Consider the following 10697-nt stretch of genomic DNA (forward strand, 5'->3'; position numbering starts at 1 on the left):
TATTTAAAATTCAACCTTAAAAACATGTATTTAAAAGTTTATATATATATATGTATATACATATACACATATACACACTTTCTCTATCTGTCTTATATATATTCTCATAAGAAACTCTGACACAGCTGAAAAAAATTAAAATGAGGATGATAATGCAAAACCACAGGCTGTTATAAAGTGAATCATTAACAAAAGTTATGTTAACCATATATTGAGTATTGAGGGCATAGTTTGTATCGGTTATTAGGTTAGGTGTTTTCAATCATTTCATAGCTGAGAAAACTAAAGCTTGAAGAAATAAATTAATTTGGCTAAGATCATTCAGACTAAGAAGAACTGAAACTTGCTACCCAGGCCTTTCTTACTCCAAATATAGTACCTATTTAAAAAGCTCATGTGAATTCTTTTAACATAATGTTTTAATTATGTGTTCCCTTAGTTAAAGCAGGAAGCTAAAGAACAGCAGCTCACATCTTAGAGAAACAGGTCAGTTTGCCCCTTTTCCAATGCAAGTCCCACCAGCATGAAATTGCTGCCAAATGTCTAATCAAATCTTGAATGCATCAATAATGCTGTATTTAAAGGAGAGATGATCCTATTACATCAGTACTGGTCATGCCACATCTTATACACATTCAGAAAAACATACTTTAAAGGGGAATCTAACACATGTTCAAAGGAAATATTGAACAAGTGTTTCATATGAAATACATTGCAGAAATTGTCTATATTTGACCTATCAAAGAAAAATACTGCATCAATTACTATTGCCACAATTATACCATATCACAAGTTCTCACAAAACCTAGTGGCATACTGCTATAAAGACTTATTTTGTCCTGAGTCCATGGGAGGGCTGGATGGAGCCACTGTCCTGAGCTGATCCTGGTTGCATATACTAATGTGTCTATATACAGTTATGGATTAACTAGGAAGTTCTGTGATCTTAGCTTATCTGTCTCAGGCCTCAGTTGGAACAACTGGACTTATTCACATCTGTCCCACATGTCTGACCCTCCAGAGGCTAGCCAAGGCATCTTTTCATAGTGAAGGCACAGGAGAAAGAGAGAAAGAAAAAGCACTAAAGGATACCTGAGGACTAAACTTTGAACTGGCACAATATCATTTCTGCTGCATTCTACTGGTGATTCCAAGTCACATGGTCAGCTTAGATTCAAGGAGTGTGATAAGAAACTCCCTCTCTTGATTGGAAGTGCAATGGAGTCACTTTGCAAAGGACCAAGGTTTAAGAAACAGTGAATTGAGGCCATTTTTGCAAATGAACTGTTACAAATGAGTGAAAACACAATATGGTTCTCTGTTATCTACCTTTTCCCCACGTCTATTAAACCTCTAGCCCGACCATTTTCAGTACTCCAATTCCTTGCACTCCTCTTCCTCAAATTTTTAAATGCCATTAGTAACTCATTGTTTCTCTTTAGCCTTAGTTGAAATCCATATTATATATACATATATATATATACAGACACACACACATATATATATATATTTATATATATATATACACAGTGTTTTTACCCAATTTCAATATAGTCCACTTTAACATCCCAGGAAAATTAGTCATTCTGTGTGAAGCTCCATTATTCTCCCTATACTAAGATTCAACTCTAGGCAACCTTCAACATCTGGTCCCCGACTCCCACTCAAGAAATAGAGTGATTTTAAAGCAAAGTTGGAACGTGGTTAAATAGACCCAATGCCCCAAAATTCTTGAATTCAATTGGAAACTCACTGCTGGGTCCCTTTACTCATTTCTTGATAATTCCTTTGTTTATTCCCAAAGCAGCTCTTTCAAGGCTTTCCTATATTATTTAAACATACTGTACCCGTTAGACACAAAAATTGGTCAAACGTAATTTACTGAAGAAAAAAAAAGACATCATTAAATATGAGCACAATAGTATATGACTACCAGCTGTTATCAAACTCTCTCATCTCTTTACATTATTTCCCCTCTCCCATTATGTCCCATTTTAGAGGAAGTGCCTTCCACATTCCTAATGAAGATAAGCCTCAATATTTCATCTTCTGTCATTGCACATTCTCTTGAGACGTATCTTCATTCCTTTTCTTTTTCTAAAATCTCTACTGAGAGCTCTCTTATCTACATTAAAATATGTTTGTCTCCCTTATAGTAAAGTACCAGGAGGCTTGTCCTGTATAATAAAATACTTAGGAGTCCTGCCCTATATATATCCCCCTTTGTTTTGCTGCTAATCTCAAAGAACAGTCTACATTCTGTGGTTCTACCCTCTACTACCACCACATCACCTAATCCTTTCTTACTATATGACTTCTTCCTCCATCTCCAAACTGAGAACTACCCCATTCAATGGGAACTTGCCTAACTTCCTGATGACTTACCAAGCACAAGGACTTGTTCTCTGTATTCTTTATCTATGCCCCTTTCTGAAGCCATGGGTTTATTTCTTTGAACAATGTGAGATCTGCATTTTCTTTCCTTTTGTAAATTTGCTGAGCTGGTTTTCTTTCCTCATTTTTCTTTACTGGTCCTTCTTAATTACTGCCTATAATAAACATCAATACATTTAGTAATATTTATTCAGCACCTGATTTCTGTTAAAACTCAACTACATGTTTTACATACATTTTTTTTAATTTTAACCTTATAATAAAAGAGTCACTATTAGTAATTCCATATGGCAGATGAAAAATTTGAATCTCAGGTTAATTTACATGCCTATGATTGCATAGGTATTATATAGTAGAAGATGTAATTGAGCTGTCTGAATTCAAAGACATTGACCTAAATTAGTGCAATATTTGGCCAATCCATAATCATTTATATTTGTCCTCAACATTTTTCACTTTTATTTGTTGTTAAGTCCTCTCTTCTTTTTATCCTTCTACTATCCTATTTTATTTATATGCTAATGCCAATCACTCCAATTCTGATCCCTCTTCTGTCCTTTAGTCACCTAAAGTAATCTTTATTTACCTGTAGCTCACTTATTCTTTAGTCTTCTTAGCATATGTAAGAATATGCATATTCTTACATATGCTATATAGAATATATGCTATATAGAATAGCATATGTAAGAATAAAGGAGATGAGCTAAAATTCACTGAGTGACATATACCATGCCATAATTCTCATAAATAACAATAGGTACCACTTTCACTTTTTGTTTCATGTCTATGATGCACTGCGGCAAGTATTTCCACATAGTTATCTTGTTCAACCATTCACAAAACTTATTGAAAATTCAAAGCTCTTAAAACACAAGTTATATTGGCACAGATCAATAATATCCTGAGTAATATTTACTACTCTCCCCTCCATTTCCTCATCTTATGTCTGACTTGCTTCATTAATATAGGTTTCCTGAGTTGGCCCTGAAGACTTTGCATCTGCAACCCCACCATAACAACTATGAGCCCTAATTTGGTCTCTTTTTCCACTCTCTTTTCCTGCTTGAATTCATCCCTTTGAAGCATATTTGCCTCTTTCTCTCGCCTTTTTTTTTTGCTTGGGCAGGCTCCAGGAATTGCATTGCATCCAGGTCTCCAGCACAGCAGGCAAGAACTCTGCCACTGAGCCACTGTTACCCACCCATCTTTGTCTTTTAATGCTGTATCTGTCAAGATGCTTTCAAGTGCAATTTAAAGAGAAAAATCTCAGCTACTTCGAACAAAAATGAGGATGTATTGCTCATAAGTTCCAAAACTCCAATAGGAGGGTGGGCTCAGACACATCTCACCCTTTGGTTTTCGTTGACTTGGGGGCTCCACCTTCCATGTGTGTCAGCTGTGGCCTGACATCGCCTTCCCAAATGGTCACAAACATTCATCAATCGCAGAGCATTTTTCTTCATCCGCATTCATGAGCAAGAGGGTATTCCCTCTTTTTGCCATCAAACTATGATCCCAAATTACACCTGCACTGAACTTCCCTGGGTTCCTTGGGAGTGCCATTGCTGATGGTTTTATACATAGGTTACTTTTATCAATTACCATGGCAAGAGCATTAATTTCACTCTAAATCCTAAGGCACACCCACCCATGGATACCAAGATGAGAACAATCTAAAGTCATAACTACTCAGCAGATGGAAATACTGGTGGTCAATGACAGGGAGGGGTAAGGGATATGTATGAGTTTTTTCTTTTTATTTCTATTTTCTGGAGTAATACAAATGTTCAAAAAAATGATCATGGTAATGAATCCACAACTATGTGATGATATTATGAGCCATTAATTGTATACACCATGTATGAAATGTTTGTATGTTAAGTTTTATCAATAGAAATATAAAAAAATAAAATAAAAAGTAAAATCTCAACTATTGTACAATGTGCAAGGAGTATAATATATGATGCTGTTTCCTTTACCACTTAGTAGTGAAACCCCAACATTTATTTTTCTAAATTTGAGATTACATAGCACTATGTCTTAAAAACTTGGGATTACCTAATACGAGTCTTAAATATAGTAGGTTTTCACCATATATTTGTGGACAAACACTGAGTGGCTTGATGGTTTCGGAAGCAAGAAATTTAAAGTTAATGGATTTAGTCAGTACTACTAAAGCAAGCATAATTTCAAATATAGATAATACATATCTGAAGTTTATATTATAAATTAATTCTATTTACTTTTTTATGTAAAAAGAATAAACACAGATATCTCTATAGCATCAGGAAACATAACTTCGAATTGTCAAAGGGCTTTACACATTGTCTAGCCTTTCAACATTTGGTAAATATAATGAGACTATTAGCCATATTTTTTTCTAAATTAATGTTTCCCTAAGGTGATATTAAGAATTCATTAAATTAAATATTAGTTTTCTTATCATATTGAAAATAATTTATATTACTTTAAATCACAGAATTTAAATGTTTCAGATGTTCTGTGTGACATAGTGCCAAACGTCCATTTCAACTATTCGGTCTATCCACTTCATAATAGAATGAGAGCAATTGATAATCACTGAATTGAATTGAATAAATCCATTTAGAAGTGTACTCCTTTTGTTTCTCAAAAAGTAAACTAAAACTTAAAAAGAAATCTACCCACAAGAGAAGTTTTTAAAGAAATACGTAAGAGCAGAAGAGCAGCCAATATAGCTGGAGATGATGCGTTAGTCATTGTACTCCGTGGTACAATAAAGACATTTTAGGAATATGTTCTTAAGAGTTCAGGCATTTTGAGTAGTGCATATGAGAAAAAAATTTTTTGACATATGCATGGATGTTTCACTCTATCAGGTTGTATAATTCCTGAGCAAAAATGTATGTCTAAGCCTCAACATCCCACTGCACCCTTCACAAAGTAGGCAGTGATATGAAACTTCCTTCTTTAGGGTGTGTGGTAGGCAGTGTAATTTAATGCCAGGATCAAAAGAAAAAACAGTATGTAGCTACCTCTTAAAATTTATCACAATGACCACACAACCTATTTGTAAGCATGTTAATTAGTTTAATGAACACATTCCTTTGGCAATGGCAGATAACAAAAGAGCTGCAACTAAGTCTTCTCCATGAGCTGAGGCTTAAAAACACTGCCTCATCATCTGTAAGAAAAAAAAAAGAAAAAAATATTTTTTCCAAAGTTCTAATCCCATTTGAGTTAACTCTACTTATGGCAAAAGAACAATTTTTACGGAATTCAAGAGCTACTTGAGTTAGGCCCTTTAATCACTGAACAAAGAGAAATTTTGTAGGACGCGGTTAGAGAAAGACACTCCAGATTGAGAAATACTCTTCAAATAATATGTTGTTATTTACCTTCCATGAATCAGACGCATTTAGATTAAGAAAGCTTGTTTTCAAAGTGTCCATGATTCCCTGGGGGGCTACGAGACTCTTTCAGGTGTCGTGTGACACAATTACATTCATAATAACTCTTAGACATTATTTGTCTTTTCACTGTGTTATCTGCACACCAATGATGGGTTTAATTACTGGTGCCTTAGCACAAATCAAGGCAGTGTCACTAAACTGTACCAGAAGTCTCAATATTCTTTGCCATTCACAATCATAGTGAAATAATTATGTTCAGTTGTGAATAAACTTGATGAAGCAATAAAATCATTGCTGTTATTAATTTTTGACATAACTTCAATATCCCATGTGGCAAAACGAGATGTATCCCTAAGGCACTTTTTTGCTTACCGAGGAACAATGATTATATCAAGGAAACTCATTTGTGAGATGGTTTGAAATGAAAGCTGACCTAGCCTTTTTCTTTTCTTTTCTTTAACAGGACATTAATTTCACTTGGAAGAACTGACCAAGAAACTATATGGTTATTGAGACTTGAAATATGGTAAACATTTTCTCAAAAATGAAAAATGAAAGCCTGTCATTTTATCCATCATTTGAGCTTTCAGGGAAAAATTAGAATTTTGGCAAACTTGCATCTATCATATCATAGGATTTTATTCATTTCTGCACAAATTAATAAATTAACATTTGAGCCTGTTTCCGTTCAATGGTCAGAATCTATGGAGGCAGAAAACAGTGGTTGCCAGGGCTGGGGAAAAGGATTAGGGGAATGGGGGTGGGGGGGACTGTTAATGGGTACAGGATTTTATTTGAGGATAATGAAAATATTCTGGAATTAGAGAGTGTAGGTTTGTGTACAACCTTGTGTGATACTAAAAACCACTGAATTGGCCATCTTAAGAAGTTGAATTTTATGGTAGGTTAATTAGATCTCAATAAAAATGAATTAATATTTAAACATTTTTCAGTGTGATTTTCTAATACTGTAAATATGGATAAATGCAATCCATAAATGAAAGTTCTTTAGTCCTGACACTTCTTAGCTCCTTGTTTGTTTTTCTGGTCCCTATGTAATTGTCCATATCAGACATTTGGAGAATAAATAAGTACATTCATTGGAGATGGATTTATAAATATTCATTATATACATGATCTCCAAAGCCATGCGTGTAAATAATGCCACTCAAATATATAATGCTGAGTGGAAAGAAGAAAAATGTAGTAGAACTTTAGGAATAATTTATATTTAAATGATGAATGGATTAAGAAAAATTAGAGAGAGAAGAGGAGACAAAGCAAGAGATAAAAGAAAGGAACAAGGCAAGGCAGTGCATATTTACCACATGCAAAACAAAAGTTCTTAAAATCTTAAGAACATATAATAAAGATAGGCATAAACCAAAGAGCTTATATTATATGGCGTATCACAAGCTAAGTATATTGTCATGGTCAGGTTCATGTGTCAACTTGGCAAAGTGGTGGTACCTGTTTGTCTGGTTGGGCAAGTGCTGGCCTGTCTGTTGCAATGAGGACATTTCATAGAATTAAATTGTGATCATATCAGCTACATCCTTAGCTGATTACAAATGTAATCTTCTGCAATAAGTAATGCTTAACCTGATCACAGGAAGCTTTTTAAGGAGGATTCAGAAGAGACAGGCTCTTCCTGTTTCAGCTGGCGAGCTTCTCCTGTGGAGTTCATCCAGACCCTCCATCGGAGTCGTAGGCTTCACAGCCTGCTCTGCGAATTTTGGACTCTGCGTTCCCACGGTAACATGAGACACTTTTATAAATTTTATATTTGCAAGTGTTCCCTGTTGATTCTGTTTCTCTAGAGAACTCTAACTAATACATATATGTCATTGTTATTTGTTTTGTTTGTTTCATGTCTCTAGAAATTTCTTGCTTTTTCTTAGTATGGTGTTTCTCTAAAAAAATAAATAAATTAGCCAGTTAGCCTTTCCAGAAATATTTTAGTGAAGGAGACACAGATTCTTAGATTCCCTCATGCCAAACAGAAGAACTGAAAAAAATAGCAAAAATAAAATAAAGTACACTAGCTCTGAGAGGGCAATACAATTTCACAAATATTAAGAAGTACAGATTCGGTCAGCTCTCTGTGGGCAAACCGAAAGCAATGTCAGAACCCTGGGAAATTGGAAGGGCCAGTTTCCAAAACTTGCACTCAAGTGCCATTTTTAGTAAGGCAGAGTTTAAGGCTATGGGTACAATGGACAAATGAGAGGATATATCCCTAGGAACCCCTCATTTTTACAAAGAGAATTAGCCAGAAAAAATGCCTATTTATTTTTTCATTATTTCTGGAAGTTTTTGTAAAATAGCAGGTTGAATAACTACTCTGGCTTATATGTTGCTCATATCCAACAAAGACTACACTAAACCAAACCCACAAATTCAGAAAGACATTACAATAAAACAGCTAGCAGATAATCTTGAAGAACATGGAAAGTATAAAATATGAATGCAAACTTGAATACTAAATATGATCCTAGATAGATCTCTCAAATTAAAAATAATAAAATGATGATGATGTTAATAATAATATTATTATTATAAGAGAAATTAGAGAAGAGAATAAAGCAACTAACTCTCTCTACTCCTCCATTTTCCTCTCCCTTATTTTCCCTCCTATGCTTTACATCTGCAAAGGAATAAAAGATATGTTCAGATATGAGAATAAATAGGAAATATAGAATCTAAGAATGTTTTACACAAAACTTACTTGTTGATGTAATATAGTCAACCAAAATAAGTCAGGAGTCAAAAGAAAGAACCCAGAAAGTTCTTTCTGGGAAAGTAATTTTAGGAAAAAAAAAAAAAAACTTTGTAATGAGCATTGTCAGTTTAAATATAGAACAATCATCAAATAAGGGTGAAAAACAAACCCACAAGACAGACTGAAACATATAATAATTTATAAATAAACTAGACAATGTAATATATATATAATACTTAAATTAAAACAACATTGTGGTAGCAGAATATGACTCCCAAAGACATCCATATTCTAATTCCTGCACCCCATGAACATGTTAATTTATGTGGGAAAAAGGGCTTTGCAGATGTGATTAATTTAAGGACCTTGAAGTGTGGTGATTCTGAATTTTACAGATGGGCACAGCTAATCTGTCTAATCCCATGGATACTGAAAAGCGGATAACCTTTACCAGCTGTGGTTAGAAGGTGACGTACTGCCGAAGGGCCAGAGAGATGCAATAGTTCTGTTTTTGAAGGTTGAGAAGGAGCTTCTAGATAAGTAGCCTCTGGAAAATGGAAAAGGCAAGAAAATGGATTCTTTCCTAGAACCTCCAGAAAGGAATGCAGCCTTATCCACACCTTGATTTTATTCCAGTAAGATCCATATCGCACTTCTAACCTGCAGAAATGTAAAATAATCAAATTATGTTGCTTTCAGCCACCAAGTTTATGGTAATTTCCTGTGGCAGCTATAGAAAACGAATACAAGCAACACATTCCTAGAAATGGAGAGGTAGATGGTGAACATGGCACATAGGGTCTGGGGAAAGCAGTTTGAACAAAAATAAGTGTGTATTATTTGTCATCAAAACGGAATAATTGTGGTGTGAAAGAATGAAAAATTTGCATTGCGTTCTGAAGCTTCTTTTAATTGTTACAAAGATGTTGCAAAGAGAGATGATTTCAGATGTATTTATGTCTACAATAATATGAGCTCTTTTTCAGAGCTAGATCACTTAGTCCAAGCTTAGCCGGTTAATGACAAGCATAATTTCACATTGAAGTGAAGAAAAGGTTTGTTCAACAAGCATTCTAACACATGTAGTTTCATCTTACAAACATTCATAGTCTCAGGATTATTAAGTTATCTTCTACCTCAAGCTTAATAGTTCTTGGAATAATTAAAACTGAGCTTTTAGAATAACAAGGAAGTTATTTATATCAAAGACAAGAACTTCTCTTTATAGTAGCAATTATTTATTACCTTTCTTCCTTATCTTTTAGTATATGACAGGGCTGGTCAATCATAAGGGTGTTCGAATAAAATTTTTTGAAAAATTAAGGATAAGATTTTTGAAATTTTTGGTATGAGCTGTTCTCATAGCACTTTCAATTCACTTATAATATCGGAGAGCATGTGGAAATTTGAGAAAACTTGATATTGCATAGAACAAAGACATACCAGAAGAGTTTTTAAAAGGATAACAAATACTGACAACCTAAAATCCAGTTTTTAATGAAGTATAAGCACGTGGTTTAAAAAATGAAAATACTTCAAAAGCTTGATAAAAAAATTCAGCCCTTTCCTCTGTGATATGTAGAATTGTGTTTTGTACTATTGTTTTATGTGTTGTGTTATTGTGGTAATATAAAAATAGTATATAAAAACATAGTTTCTAGGAAACACTTACATTTTGCCAAAATTCTTGTGAGTGCCGTGCTTAAGTCTTCTGCCATCAATTTCATTGCAGAGTTTTTTTTAATAGAATGCAACAGAAGTAACTTGGATGCCAGTTCATATTTTGGACATACATAGACAGTGAGGGAGTGTATGGAGGAAAGGAAGAAAAGGAAATGAAGAATTTGAAAACTTGATTTGATGTTATTATTCTAGTAATGTTATCATATCTTATTTTATCACTATTTGATCTTTAAAGAAAAATATGTTCAAAGAGGAAAATAAAAATCCTAATTTTGAATTATTTATTTATTGAAGAAAAATAGCCAAATGAACTGTATTTTCTAACTCACAAAACCTTAACTGTAACACGCAACCTTCCAAATGCTATTTTTTAGAGAAGGAATTCTCAAGCACTGATAGAGCATTACTTGAACCTGATATAAGTCTTGATAGCCTGTATAAAAAAATTCAGCTTTGACACTCAGGCCTCAGCTCTTCTCCCAAAAAGCAGACCCTATAATTAGTCT

Source organism: Tamandua tetradactyla, chromosome 4, assembly GCF_023851605.1.
Source record: "Tamandua tetradactyla isolate mTamTet1 chromosome 4, mTamTet1.pri, whole genome shotgun sequence".
In the NCBI taxonomy this organism is placed as follows: Eukaryota; Metazoa; Chordata; class Mammalia; order Pilosa; family Myrmecophagidae; genus Tamandua; species Tamandua tetradactyla.